This window comes from Vidua macroura, chromosome 3, assembly GCF_024509145.1.
Source record: "Vidua macroura isolate BioBank_ID:100142 chromosome 3, ASM2450914v1, whole genome shotgun sequence".
Taxonomy (NCBI): Eukaryota; Metazoa; Chordata; class Aves; order Passeriformes; family Viduidae; genus Vidua; species Vidua macroura.
The window spans coordinates 5,373,220-5,387,695 of NC_071573.1; positions in this window are offsets into that span (position 1 = coordinate 5,373,220).

Here is a 14,476-nt window from a genome sequence, read left to right on the forward strand (position 1 = left end):
CTTAGAAGTGAAAGTCTTCCAAGGCTGTGTGGGAAATGATCAGCTATGGTTCAGGGAATGGACAAAGATGTGAGAAATCTGTGTTTAGTTTAAACCAGTTCCTGGTTTAGTTCCTTTTCAACAAGTCACTCCATTCTGGCTGTGGCATGCTTCTCAATGTGCAGCCTGAAGGTAAATCCTTTTCTCTTATTCTATTACTTAGGTTGCAAGCTTTTTTCCCCCCCTTCACAATGGTGTTAGATCCCACGTCTCCTCAGCTGATCCCTCAGTTTTACTGTCATACAAATCATTAATAGTGATTATTGAGGGTCAGTTGTAATGTCAACTGCAGGGAATAAGCCTTTGGAATAGGTACTTCTGTGTTGGACCTGCACTACACCCTTTCTAATCCTGGACTGATTTATGGCACCCTCAATGCTGGTCCAACATACTGGAAAAGGAGAAGGATCCACTGTGTTTGCAGGTCGCCTGCTTTTCTTGCATAGGGGGTAGACTCTTTACAGGAAAGGATTTGAAAATGAATTGACAGAGTGATAAAGACCTTTGAAATGCTTGACTTCTTGTGTTTGTTTCACCTCAACAGCAGGTGTCTTCCTAAATATAAATTCCAGCTGAAACTTGGTCTCTTCTCTCTTTTCAAATCTGTCTGTTTAGATCACACTGTTTCAAGAAACAGCAAATGAGGTTTTGCTGTGAACACAATGGCAAGACATATGTCTTGTCGTGGGAAAATTCTTCATGTAATTTCATTTTAGAGGTAAAATGGGACTCATGAGGATCCTGAGGATCTGTGAGAGATAACACCACTGACTTCCCACATTTTAATTAAAGCTTATTTCCAGAAGTAGGAAGCCTAGTTGAAATGACCAACTGCATGCAGTTGTGTTGCTGCCCTTAGTGAAGTCTGCTGAGACAAATAGCATTTCATGTAGTCTGTCATTTATTCAGTCTTTTTATTCTTCTTACACTCCTCTCTAGCATGTCACAGTCTATTTCAGCAGGTATTTTCTTCTGTTAGATACCTATGTAAAGCTGCTTCTAAAATAATCCTCTTGGTGTAGAAATTAGTAAGAATTCCTTGGTATGAGTAAGTGAAATCTGGTAGTACAAGGTTTAATGACTAAATGGATCTCTTTACATAATTTGTCTCTGTGTGTGCAAGTGCATACATGTAAATCACACTTTTACATGGCTAAAATCTTCAATGTGGTTAATAAATGGGGAAAAATATTTAATCCTTTATTTTCATAGGTGGCATCATCTGAAACAGATCACCATTAGTTTTATGATTTTAATTGTATTGGGACTCCTATTATAACCTATTGTTTTATCACATTAGTCCATTAACCTGTGGGTCATGGAGCAGGAGTAGAAAGCCTGTTCTTCCTTCTAAAGAAACATTATTTAAATATAGGGTTCATTGAAGGTTTCAGGTTTTTCAAACCACTGGAGTCTAGTGCGGTGCTTTTTACTCTGAAACTTCAGAAAACATTCCCAAACCTTCTGCTAGCCTGAAATATTTTTTCGGTTTGAAACATTCCAAGTGGCAAAAGAGCCTCAGAAAGTACATTTGGTGCTGAGTGTCCATGGCCACGTGGCTTTGATCTGGGTAGAATGCTTATGAGGGGCTGTGTTTTTTTGCTTAGGATTTGCAGCACGTTACCATTAATCAAATTTTCTGACAGGGCTCTATGAGGAGGCTGATATGCGCTCTGCTTTTTAAAATGTGCATCTGGCACACTCCTGTCACGGCCCAAGACGTGGAGATGTTCAGCAATGGCTTCTGTGGTGGCTCTGCATAGAAAGCCTTTGGACATCACCAGTAAAAAAGACAATCTAAGTGACAAAATAAGTGATTGGCCACCTAAACAGAAGTTTTTGTCAACTTCCTAGAAATATTGCAACGCTTGCAGCAGGAACTGGGGATTTGTGCTGCTTATTTTTCACTCTGCGTAAACTGTAGTTTAGAGACTCCAGTTTCCTATGGGGATTGTAGGGAGCTAGGAGCTTAATATGGAGAGGAGCAAACAGGGACAGAATTCTGTCTGCATGTTGGGAATGTCTTAATTTTCTAAAGCTCCAAAGTAGCTTTTTGCTCGATCAGCTGCTGAGATATTGCAGTTATAACTAATGTAGCAGGGTACAGCCCAGCGCAGGGAGCTGGGCAGGACTCTGGCATTTCATTGATTGTTCTCCCCGATTTTCAGTCACGAACCTCTTGAATGTCAATAGAAATGCCTGCCCTGCCGGGAATACCTGGAGGCTACAAGGGCTGGCCATCGCTCTGTGGTGGGTGTTTGAAGGGGGAAATACAGCCTGGGGCGTTGTCACGTCTGGTCATACAAGAGCATCTCCCGCCTTTGCGATAGGGCTGTGGAAAGGTTGAGCGGGCTTTGACGAGGGTAAAGCCATTGATAATGCAGCTACTGCAAACTCGGCTGTGTAGTTTGGGGGGAAAGAGCACTCCCCAGCTGGGAAGCTGTTGGAATCTTACAAACAGGCGATGGATGGTTTGCTGCAAGTTAGCAGCAGTGCTGTGGAGAGTGCTTGGGGTTAGGCATGCAGTGTTAAAGGTCTGAGGGAGGAAGGGGGCAAATGTAGTTGTGATTTGTCACTGCCCTGTTTCATTCCTGACAGCTGCCTGGGGATCGTGTCAGCCCCCTACAACAAGGTGGAGCAGCTTGAACAATTCTAGCCTGTTCTTTCCTTCACAATTGTCCTTTTCCTTGAAAGAGAGCTTTTGACCCTTTCATAACCCACAGCTGTACAAAGGGGATATCCCCAGTTTTGCCCTGCTGGTTCAACACTTCAAAATCTTTCCAAAAGTTTTAATTTCTTTGTCTTGCACTAGAGTATTTGATACCAACAATTTCTTCTTAAAATATTTTAGAGGTTTCACCTTGATTATGACATTCATCTGAGTATTGGCCCCTGACCCTTTCTTGGTGTCACAATAAATCTATTTTTACTTTGTTTTCGCAGATACTCAGGAATGCTAGAACTGAATAAGCTTAAAGCAAGCGAAGGCTATTCCAAAGCAGATGTACTACAAGCAGCTCTATTTATACTGAGGTTTGTTTGGACCTGATGAGTTAACACCCACCAAACTTGACTGCCATTCTAATTAGGATGAAGCCAGAAATTGCTATAATCATAATGTCTGACCATCCTCCTTGAAATTTTCTAAATCCCTGCTCTAAAGTTGTAGGGAAGGGAAGGGAATATTGAGAGGCTCCTAAGAGGATTTATAAACCTTCCTGAGCCTATTCTTTCTTTTTGCTCTTTTATTTCAAAGCCATGGCATTTGCCTTTATTTTTTTTTTTTCTTTCCAAGTCAGAATAAGTATTTCTTTCTCTACAGCAGGCATCTTAGCACAGCTTCAGCATTTAGAGGCCAGTCCCCTGTCTGCTGAAGCCACGGATTTCTAGGTGTGTAGAAGGAAGCACTTCATGCCTGTCTTTGCCTTCTCTGCTCTGAACTTAACTCTTTAAACACAGTGCTCAAACTTCAGTCTGAGTTATCCAGCCACTATTTGCTCAAGGCACTTACCTCATCATCAAGGGATTTTACACCTCTCAGTCTAGGAATTTTTATGCCTCCAGCACTTTGTTTGAAGGGAGGAAGCAGTGTTATCTCTGCATTGCACAGGGATAGCCAGTGTACAGGGAGAGTAAGTGACTTGCCCAACTCTCCTCACATGCTCAGTGGCCAGGAAGATTGGAGCCTCTGTGACTGTCCCCATCCTTGACTGCTGTTCTCTCCATGCCCTGCACTTGTGGGAATGTATGCTGTGAGGAGGGGCCTTGGTATCTTGATAGAAGTGAGCTTCTTTTCCCAGCAGAATGAGAAACTGGCTTTCCAACGTACCCTTGTGAAGTACCATCATTCTAGCATATTGGATAATTTGGGTAATTTGCATTGAATGCTACTGTTGAGGAAAATAAGTTAATCTGTTGTCATTGAGGATATTGCAGTGCTGCACACATGTTGAGGGGGAAAAAAGACTAGTGGTAATTAATGAAGCCACCTGGTAGGAAAAGTATGAAACAGAATATTCATTTTTCTTCAATGGGAATAACAGATGACAAAAGTGAGGCATTCTTCAGATTGTTTGTTTACAGAAAATTCATATCCACTGAGACTGTATGTTAAATTCACTCTCTGATGTTACTGTTTGCCGGATGCATGTGGCCACTAGAGTATGTTCTTATGATCTTGCCATTTATTTACCTTGATACAAAACTCCAATTACTGTCAGAGATGCTTCTTGTTAAATATGGTAAGATGTCTAGCTTCTAAGAGAGTGAATATGTATTCTTTACTCTGGGGCCACACTCAGCATGATGCTAAGGAATGAAAATACTGGGGACTTTGGTGCAAATTAATTATCTAAAGATAACAGTTTAATGAAAATAGTTTGAAGAAGTTTGGGCTTTAGAGACAGATGAAATTTGAAAGAGAGAATAATACAGTTCCATGTTTGTCTTTCTGTTTAGGAAGCTTTTTCAAAGCAGTGTTTTTTTCTTTTACATGGATGTAAAGTCTAGTGCTTCTAGAAGCACTTATTAGTGCTAATTCTTAATAATTTAACAAATGCCCAGAGTAGTTTTAGCTATGGTCCCTGTAGACACACGGAGTACTTGGAAGCATTGTGTTGTAAAGTCCCCAGCTTTTAGTTGTCATTGTGATCTGAGGAAAAAATAAGGGCAACATCAGAGGCCAAGAAATGTGAATAAAAATGTTTTTAGGGAAAAAGTCATATAAGCCCATTTGTGGACCTGACCACTTTGTGCCATTGTCTGCATGTGAGCCATTAAATCACATCCCTCCATAGTAGTCTTGGCTGAAAATCTTGCTAGCAACCCAGAATGCTTTCCATTAAATCCTGACTAGTAATGGCAAATTATATCTGGGAGAGCTTTTTACTGATGAAACATGTTCTAGACTCAAGGAATTTCAGTGTCATACTGTCTCAAAAACAGTCAGTTGGCTTAAGAGTAGTGACTGAAGATGAGCAACTTGTGATCAAAACACTGAGGTCAGCAGGAGTTGGAGAGATAACAGTATCTACATAGTTGGTTTGATTTTTTTTTTTTTTTTTAATTTGATGGCTCAGAGAAGATTCTGAGTATCCCAAATTCCAGACACATGTTATTGTTATGGTTTTAAGAAGCCAGGACAGCAATAAACAAAGAAAGAATATTCAGAAGGAAGGATCAGTAAAAGAGAAATATAACTTTACCAAAAGTATTTTATCTAAGTGTCTTTGGATCAATTCCTCTTTATAACTAATTGCTTAAACAGAAGAAATTAGCTTGATCTGCTGTATAGCATCTTTAGAGTCTTTATGGTGTTACACAGACAATTCTTAATTTAGAATGTTAAGGAGACAGCTACTAGAACTGTAATGTAGAGTGGAACTGGTAAGAGACAAAGCAGTTATACTAAAAGAAATATTGCTATGCTGAAAGCAAGTTACAAAAGGAAGGTCTCCTGAGTGAGTTTTGGCACTGGCTTTGGTTGAAGATTTTTTTTTAATGATGCTGGCATGAAAATTGGAGCATGCTTGCATTCATAGGGAAAAATGAGATGCACTGGCAATACAGAGGAGGCCTTAAATCTCCCATGGGAAAATAAAGATAACTCTGAGAAAGCAAGTGAAAGAAAAGGCATTAAATGCACTAGTGAAAAATGTAAAGCCACACTCATAAATATCCTATTTCCATTGAAAACTCATAATTTAGAAGTATGTAAGTAGGAGGGAGAATGGAATGTAGTACTTGCTTTGAGATGATTGAAATATGTGAAGTATCTCCATAAACGGTGTTCTCGGATGAGAAAAAGATCTGCCCTCTGTAAATATTCCCATGTGCTAATATGAGCAAACCATGTTCAAGAAGAGGAATTTGGAGAGGAGTTCCTAGGATACTCTGGGTTTATCTCCTGTGGGAGTACAATTTGTTTAGCCTAGAGAAAACAAGGCTGAAAGAAAATAATATTGTTGTAAAATCACAAATAAAAGGTAGGAAAATGCTATGTATGAAGTGAGAGTTAAAAAACCACCACCATGAAACAAACCTGGAAGAACTTAAAAATATGGGTTTCAATACCCAATGGAAGGTGAGCAGATACAGAATGCATTTAGTCTGAAAAGCAGGAGGTGGTTACTAGGCATGGAGAAGGCTGTTTCTCTGAAGCAGCTTTAGCAAGAGCAGAATGTTCTTTCTTGGCTCTGTGCCTGCTTCGGGGCCTCCAGTATCATCTTTAAGGATGAAATTCCTATGTCCATGTATCCCAAGCTTTGAAAATAGTGTAGTGCTTTCATCTTTTTTTTTTAGCTAAAAAGCTAATAAATGGCTAACTCTGACTCCATCTGGTTATTGCAGGTGTCTTGAATCCTTCTTCTGCTATGATGTAATCCAAAATGATGACATTTATGTTCAGGAGTGGTCCAGTCTTTTTTTTGGCTGTTGGCTGACATTTTATGGTCATTTATGGTCCTGGGGCTGTGTCAACTGTTCCTGTTACCACTACTGGTTTTAAAGCTGCCTTTTTTACTATAAAGTTGTATGAAGATTTTTGAGATGGTGCTTTTTATTCCTTTCAAAAAACTCCAAGAAAGCTGGAAGATTTGTAATGGGCAATTTAATTTCATTCATCTTTCCAACAGCACTCTATTTTAATTTTTTTTTTTTTTTCCCTGATCTCATGCCACCTTACTCAGCATCTTTCTTAAATGTGTGGTGGAGTTTGTGTGACAACTGGACCCCCAGAAACATGCTGTTGCACATCATCTTTATACCAGAGGCAAATGACTCCCTCTCCAGCTTTCTGCCTTGCCTGGGAAAGATCAGTACCTGGATGAAGGCCAGTCAGCTGTAACTGAACCCCTTCCACAGGAGATAAAAATGCCCGGGAATTCATCCATCCACAGAGCAAAAAAGCAAGATTTGCTGGCTTTCCCACAATCAGCCAAGCTGCCATTAGTGGGTGGACAGAGAGAATCTCTTATACTTAGAGCAAGAGTGGTAGTTTCCTGGATGATGTGGTGATAAACACAGCATTGATACCTGGAGCTGGAATTTTTGTGAAGCACGTCATTCTGGCTTCTACCTATACAGGCAATGGGGAAAGCTGTGTAGGTTTCAGTGGAAGCAGAGATTGAGTAACTTCTGAGTTAAATTGAGATTTTGTTAAAGTTTTTTTTTTTCTTAGGTGTTCAAAGAGTAGGAAAAGCATTTCTTTAAGTGGTGATTAAAATAGTTCTGTAAGGTGACAGGTAAGAAAAATACCAAATTGTTTCTAATAATAATTAAAGCAGTTGCTAAGCCTTGCTGATTTATTTTGTTAGCCTGAGCTGTATTTGTGCATTTGTTTTATTTATCACAGAATATTGTAATAACAATATCAAAAGAATTTACAGTGGAGTATACTAGTTTACTTTCATCAAAAAAAGTTACAGCAGATGCTTTGAATTTACTGCAGATGGTGGCAAATATTTGCCTTATTATGAGGTTCCACTAGTAGAGTGTCATGGCTGTTATTTAGTAAATCAGCTCATGATTCAGGTGGTAATATCTATTAGCTGTGGCTGGCAAGGCTCAAGTGAAATAGAAAATAAACCAAATACTCAGCCAGTTCTTGCTCTTGGAGCAAATGTTTTTTTTCTTTGGAGAAACAAGGATTTTTTTTTTTTTTTTTTGGTTTGGTTATTAACTCTCTCATATCCCTCTTTCCTACTTGATTGTGAGAATTCCTGTCACCCTGCAGGAATCCCACGTGCCCAGAAGCAAGGCCTCAGCATGAGCAGGGCTGCTGATGTGCCCTCGTTGGGGTCCCCCATCACAGGGGGGGTCTAAGGGGTGATGTTTAATGGGGACCTTGCTGAATGCAGTGCTGCCTTTTGTTCCTGTCATCTGAATGGCTTTGTCCAGGGCAGGAGCACACAGGCTGGGCAACACAAGACATTTCTTTTTCCTCAGGAGCTCAGTAGAGCTGAACTTTACTCTTGAGCAGTAGTGTGATGGTGGATGCAGGAGCCTGCATATAAGAGCTTGATATGAATGGATTTGACATAGAGGTGCAGGGATGTGACCTTGTCCCCTGGGATCAAGAGGCTGGTGGGTTTGTGGGAGACCTGTCCTGATGGTCTCAGAAGAAATTGCATTTTTGTTGCCAGTGTCCCAAGTACACCATCAGGCCTTAATGGTCAACATCACCAGGAGCATCCACCACACCCTCTTCCTACGTTCCTTCTTTGAGCTCTGTCCCTGCCTGAGCTGAGCTTTGTTAAAGGAGCTTTAGTCTCCAGCTCAGCTGCAGCTGTGCCCCTCTGGCTATGAATAGCCTTAATCTGGGGGCTCACCTGTTCTCTTGGGCCTGTCTTGTCACCATGGATGTCCCTAGTGGCCCTTGGGCTGTGCCTGACTTGGTTGCCCTCTGATCCTGGCTCTGACTTGTGCTCCCAGCCTGATTTTGGTCCTGCCTCCTCTCCTGAGCTCTGAGATGACCCTGGGTGCCATCCTGGGACTGCCTTTCCCCCCGTGCCAAGGTGTGGTGGGGCTGGGGTTTGGCTGGTAAGGTCTCAGCCATGGGATTCCCCTCAGGTCCTGGCTCCCTGTCCCTCAGGGAGAAGCTGACCCATGTGGTGCTCAGGGGTGGGCCCCACTAGTTCTGCTCATTAAAAAGTCAGGTTTTTTTTTTTGAGCACTTCTGCATCTGTGGAGCGAGCATAAACCAGGAAATATTAATGGGATAGGTTCACATGTTTTCCTCCATATTTTTCTTTTTTTTTTTTTTTTTTTTTTTTCCCCTCCCAAGACATATGGGAGGAAGCCAAACATGAAGAAAGTTGCCTTTATTCTGTCTTATCAGCAGTGCTGTTGCACCTGGTGCTGAGCTTACCCACATGAAAGGACATTGCTGCATCCTGTGCGAAGTGACGCGAGTGCCAGCTCATGAGGTAATTCTGAGCGGATTGGGAGCAGGAAGCACAGCCCCTCTCCTCAGATATCTCACTCCCTGGGCAGACTCTAGAGGTTTGAACAGCTCAGATAAGTAACTAAAGTTTTTCATGCTTTTATCCCAGCTGGTTGGAACATATAAATCTTTGAGAGCGCAGAAGGCAATAAAAGATGTACTTGAGGTCCTTGGGTTTGTTCCCTGAAGGATGTGATGGTTTTCCTAGGTGAGAGGTGCATCCACACAGCCCAAGGATGAACAAATATTTGCTCCTTATAGAGCTTGATGTCATAATTGAAATTGAAAATCACAAAAATCTTCTAAATCAGACACTTTCACAGGGTAAAAATTGTCTTATTTGCCAGTTTGATCTTATGTGTGAGATAACTAATAATTTTTGGTGTGCCAGAATAGGTGTTAGAAAACAGGAGGAATAAGAGGGGATTAAAATATTTGGGATAAGATCAGAGAAAATACTCCTACTTTAAATTAATAACTGCATAATTCGAAATACTGGAGCAATCACAGCCATTTGCTGAGCTCCTTTTGGGAGTAAGGGAGTGTGTAAAAGTTAATCCAGTTCCACAAAAGGTAATCTTGTTATGAGTTAATACTAGCAATTTCTAGGTTAATGGATATCCATGAGGAATTGTCCAATGTTTATGCTATCTAATGCACGTCTACGTTATGAGGGGAGTGGGATTCACTACTCTTGCATATTTTTTAACAAAACAATTGCCATTAAAAAAATTTATACTTTAGAGAGTTTTAATTATGTTAATTATCACATATTTTGTTAATAACATTTTCTTTTGAAGATGCCATTAGAGGTTTTAAAGTGTTAATTTACTAGAAAATCAAATGAGAACGCTGTTTGAAATTTCCTTTTAAATTAACTTTACTTACTTTTATGTCCTAATTAAGTGGAGATAATAGTATTGATGGAAATATTACAGAACTAGGAATTAGTGCTCAGATATCTTACTTAATACCAAGACTTTAATCTTAGTGTAATGTATCTTTTGTTCTAATCAACATATAGCCTTTGCATTTAATTTACTGATGTGTTTTGATCAAAACATCTAAATAGGAACATTGATGCAAAGTGAAACTATCCTAACTGATAGCATTCTGATACTGTTGAACTCCTTCTGAGTAATAGGTTCCCCCCACAGCAGCTGTAATCTCTACTGGAAAAAGTGTTGAGGGTTTTTTAGTATTTTAGCATTACCTCATCACGTATTAGGTAATACACACTGATCCCACTTAAAACAAACTTTCTGTAGTGTTTGCAAATCAGTCTAGGATGTGTAATTCCCTTCAAGTTTGACTGCTCTGCTGCCTGGTCCCACAAAAGCCATGGAATTTGCCTAGTGCCTAGATCTTTACACTGTTGCAGAGATATGTTGTATTGATAGTTTCTCTGCAGTAGACGGGGTGACATTTCTATGTATTGTGGGCTTTGTATCAATAGAACTGCATTAATTGCAGGAGATACACTGGAAAAATAAGTAAAAAACCCTTCTTATCTAAGCAGTTAAATTCCTGAAGTATTGGAGTGGGGATCAGACCTCAGGGGAAGCTCTGATGCAGCTGAATGAAATACCAATTTTGCCCTGATACAAGAGTCAGGCTTTCCTGCATGTCCTAACCCAGCCTGAAGGGACTGTGAGGGTTTTTTTTGGTTTTTTTTTCGGGGTTTTTTTTTTTTTTTTTTTTTTTTTTTTTTTTTTTTTTTTTGGTGAGGTTTTCACATGCTTCAGTACAAAATGGAGAGGCAGCAGTGGTGGATGCATGCTTAGCACATGTACACTCACACTTGGGGGGGTGCCCTGCAGGAGAATTCCACAGGGTTTTGTGAAGTTCATGCTTCCTGTATCAAGAACACCAGTGGCATCTGTTCATTGACTTCGACCTCTACCTTCACTCACAAAAGAGCCATTCTGCAGTGCTTGGCCTTCGTGTATTTTTTCCCTCTGAAGTCCATGCCTGACAGTCTTCTAAAGGGATAGAATTGATCTGAACCCCTGGAACACCCATTCCATGCTCCCTGTTCTGCATGTATCACTACATTTTTGCCATAGAGGAAAACTTGTGTACTGTTGGGCTTGTGGCTTGCAAAGCTGTTGCAAGGTGTGATGTCTGTGACAAGCTGAAGAAGATCCAAGCAGAGCAGTATGATGGGTTGGTGACTGAAGGGGGGCACTTGTAAAAGCAGTGCAAGATGTGTAAACCAAATATCCAATTTGCTCAGAAGGGGTAATTTGAGTTACTTTTAAATAGTTAGCTTTTATGGTCAATTGGGTGCTGCCACATTACTAGTAATAAGCCATAAATCTATTTGGTATAATATGAAATCATTTTTTAAGACTCTCAGACTGAATTTTCAGGTAAAGAGGAGAAATTGAAATTTATAATCCATACCCCTTTTTTGTGTAAGTGTTATTAATAAATTAGCAAGAAAGAGGGAGCAGATGGAATGAATTGTTGTAGTTCATTAATTTTATGATGGCTTTCTTTGCATGAACCAATTACGTCTGTCATTGTATCTCTAAACTGCAGTGGTGCCCAAAGGAAAGGGCACATAGACAGGGACAAATCATTGAGGGGATTTCCTGCTTTCTGAGGTTGCCAGAGAAAATTCAGTCTCTGTTCTTACTAATAGCTTTGGTGAAGATATCAGGCCCCAGAAGCTGTTGCAAATGTGGCTCTTAATCCTACCTTCAAAATCTTGGTAAAGAGATGATTAGTCTGGTTCTGTGTGCACAAAACTGGAATCTTCTGTCTGAAATAATTATCAATTCATGATGATGATTACAATTTCCGAGTTTGATCTCGATGGGCCTTCACATTCTCAGGATGTGTTCAGGAATGCTTAACAGTGATGCTACGCTACAATTTGCAGAAACAAGTGCCTATGTGGGCAAGGACAATAGGAAGGAAAATTATACTTGTGGTGCCTGTGTCTCAGGAAAACTTCCTTTGTATATGTCATTGTGACCTCTTTAATAAGAAAACACTCAGTTGTCTCCTGAGACCCTCTGTGGTAATACACTGATGAAGTTTCATGTGGAATATGGGTTGATTTGCTTTACCTTCAGACCTTGTATTCTCAACTTGGAAATAGTGGTTGTTTTTCTGTCAGATGTATGCTTCACTTAATGACTGTAGTTTATTACCCAGCAGGTCATATCCTGTATATATTTTAAGAACAAACACCTCTGAGATTGTGACTTGGTGGAAGGAGGTGACATGTGTCATTGCTGTTGTTTTCACTACAGCCTTGTGGAAAAACTAATTACCTTTTCATCTTGGTAAATTCAGAGGTCAGTTTACCACTACTATATCACAACATGACAGGGAACATGGGTAATTAGGTAGGCTGTGTAACCTGGATATTCCATGGATCTCATTACATCTTATTTAGAAAGGCTATAATTTGATTGGTGGAAAATTAAGGCATCTCCTCATGGGTCATTTTATCTTTCTGCAATAATAATTCTTGGCTTGATTAAAAATTGATCCAGTGTCTTAAAGTGAATTTATTATTGCTGCAATCTATCACCCACAGACAGATAATCTGGTTCCCATCTTTATCTGATTTGAAAAATCTGTCACTTATTATGTGTTGTTTTTTTCCCAATCATTTAAATTGATGGTTTGCCGAGGCAAGACGTGCTACCATAGGCTTCTTGGAGAAAGCATGTATGAGACTTTCAGCCAGTATTTTTTACTGCAAGGAATCTGATGCTGTGTCAAATATCGATTGGAACTGTGTTATGGCATCATTTTCTCTGGGAAGAAAAAAAAAACAAGCAGAAATTTTGGATGCAGAGCAGCAAGAAGGACAGACAAGTCATACTGCTGGAGAAGATGGTCTGTGTGTTCCAAGTGTCTGGGTGAATTCCTGCCTTGTGTGCTGCAGCTCCTGCTGAAAGCAGATCTTAAATTGATCAGATTATGTAGAGGCTGGTCCCAACCTGTTGGCCTCAGAGACTCCTGAAACCACCTTAGCCATGGAGCTGTGTGCCCAAAACCTGACCTGTTTAGATGAAAAAACAAAGGTTAGATCCATGAGCAGTCTCACTGGAATCACAGTTTTAGGAAATATTTTTCCCTCTATTGTATGCTTGAGCTTTGATAGCTCTTCAGGCTTCAGTTTTCATCTAATTTGTTCATGTAAAAGTAGAGTGGGAAATTCTGATCAGGGAAGAGTGATCTCCAAATTACTTTAAAAACATCCTAGTTGAAGAAATGTTGCAGTAAGCATTGCACTAAGAATACTAAAAGGATTTGACACATGCTCATCTCTAAAAACAACATTTATAAACCAGATGTAGTTGTTGGAAAAAAACTATTTATGGTATAAGCATTAGAGAATCTCCATGATTCCTAGGCATTTTAACATACTTTCTTTCCAGTTTTCCAAAGTATTTTAAAAGAAAGGATCACGTTTGTTCCTAGCAGATCCAGTGTACCTATACCTATGCTTATAAGGGAACACTGGCAACTATTACATATGGTCTGATTCCTGCAACTGCCCTGGAGAAAAAGGATGAAAGAAGATTGTGCAGCCAGCTGATCAAGGGGTGGGTGTGTGAGAGAAGGAATGATTATTAACAGTCCTGCTGTATGGTTTAGACTGAGGGAAAAACATGAAAAAATAGAGGAACACAATTTTTGGTTGAATTTCTTGAAACAGAGTAGAGCCTGGGGCAGGTGTTTCTCTCAGACAACTTCCTATTATTTAAAATATGATGGCTTTTATTAGATAAAAGATGGAATTCAGCTCTGGAAATTGACGTAGTTTGGAATAGAAGATTGTCTATAAATTTGGACTGGAAACAAATAACAGAAAATAATTGATGTAATAAACCTTTGGTTATGGAAGAGAAGCTGGCTGATATTCTATCCTTTGGGTAGTCAATGGGAATATTGCTTCTGACTTTTGTAAATCTGAAATTTCACTTTGTGCACATTGTAAAATGTGTTCTTTTCAGCCCAGAATAGGTTGCCAGACCCATCCAATCAGTGTAATCCAGGACTGATAGTCTAACATGTCTTTTTCTTTTTTTTTTTTTTTTAAAGTAAGAATTTCAAATGGCATGTGCAAAATTGAATCAGTTCTGTAATGCTGAACAAGCATAGTTGGCTCCCTTTCCCAGCCTGCAATGGACTTGTGTAACCTGTGATCTGGATACTAATCAGAACAAGACGTGATACTCTCAGAAGTGGGGGAAAATAACCTTTGTAAATTACATTTTCCTGCTTAGCTTCACTTACTGCATTTGTTCAGCCTTGATGTCCTGTTTCAGTCTGGGAGAAGAACGGCTCAGAAATGACCTGTACTGATGTGTTGTGAGGTCCCGTGGTCCAGAGACGTGCAGCCTTTGGAAGGGAACTGTGACAGCTTGTGCTTTTCTCTGTTTTGAGATGAAGCTTGAATTTGGGACCCCAGGGCAGGCCAGGAGATGGTTCTTCACCAAGAAGCATTTTGCTGTACCCTGGGCCTCA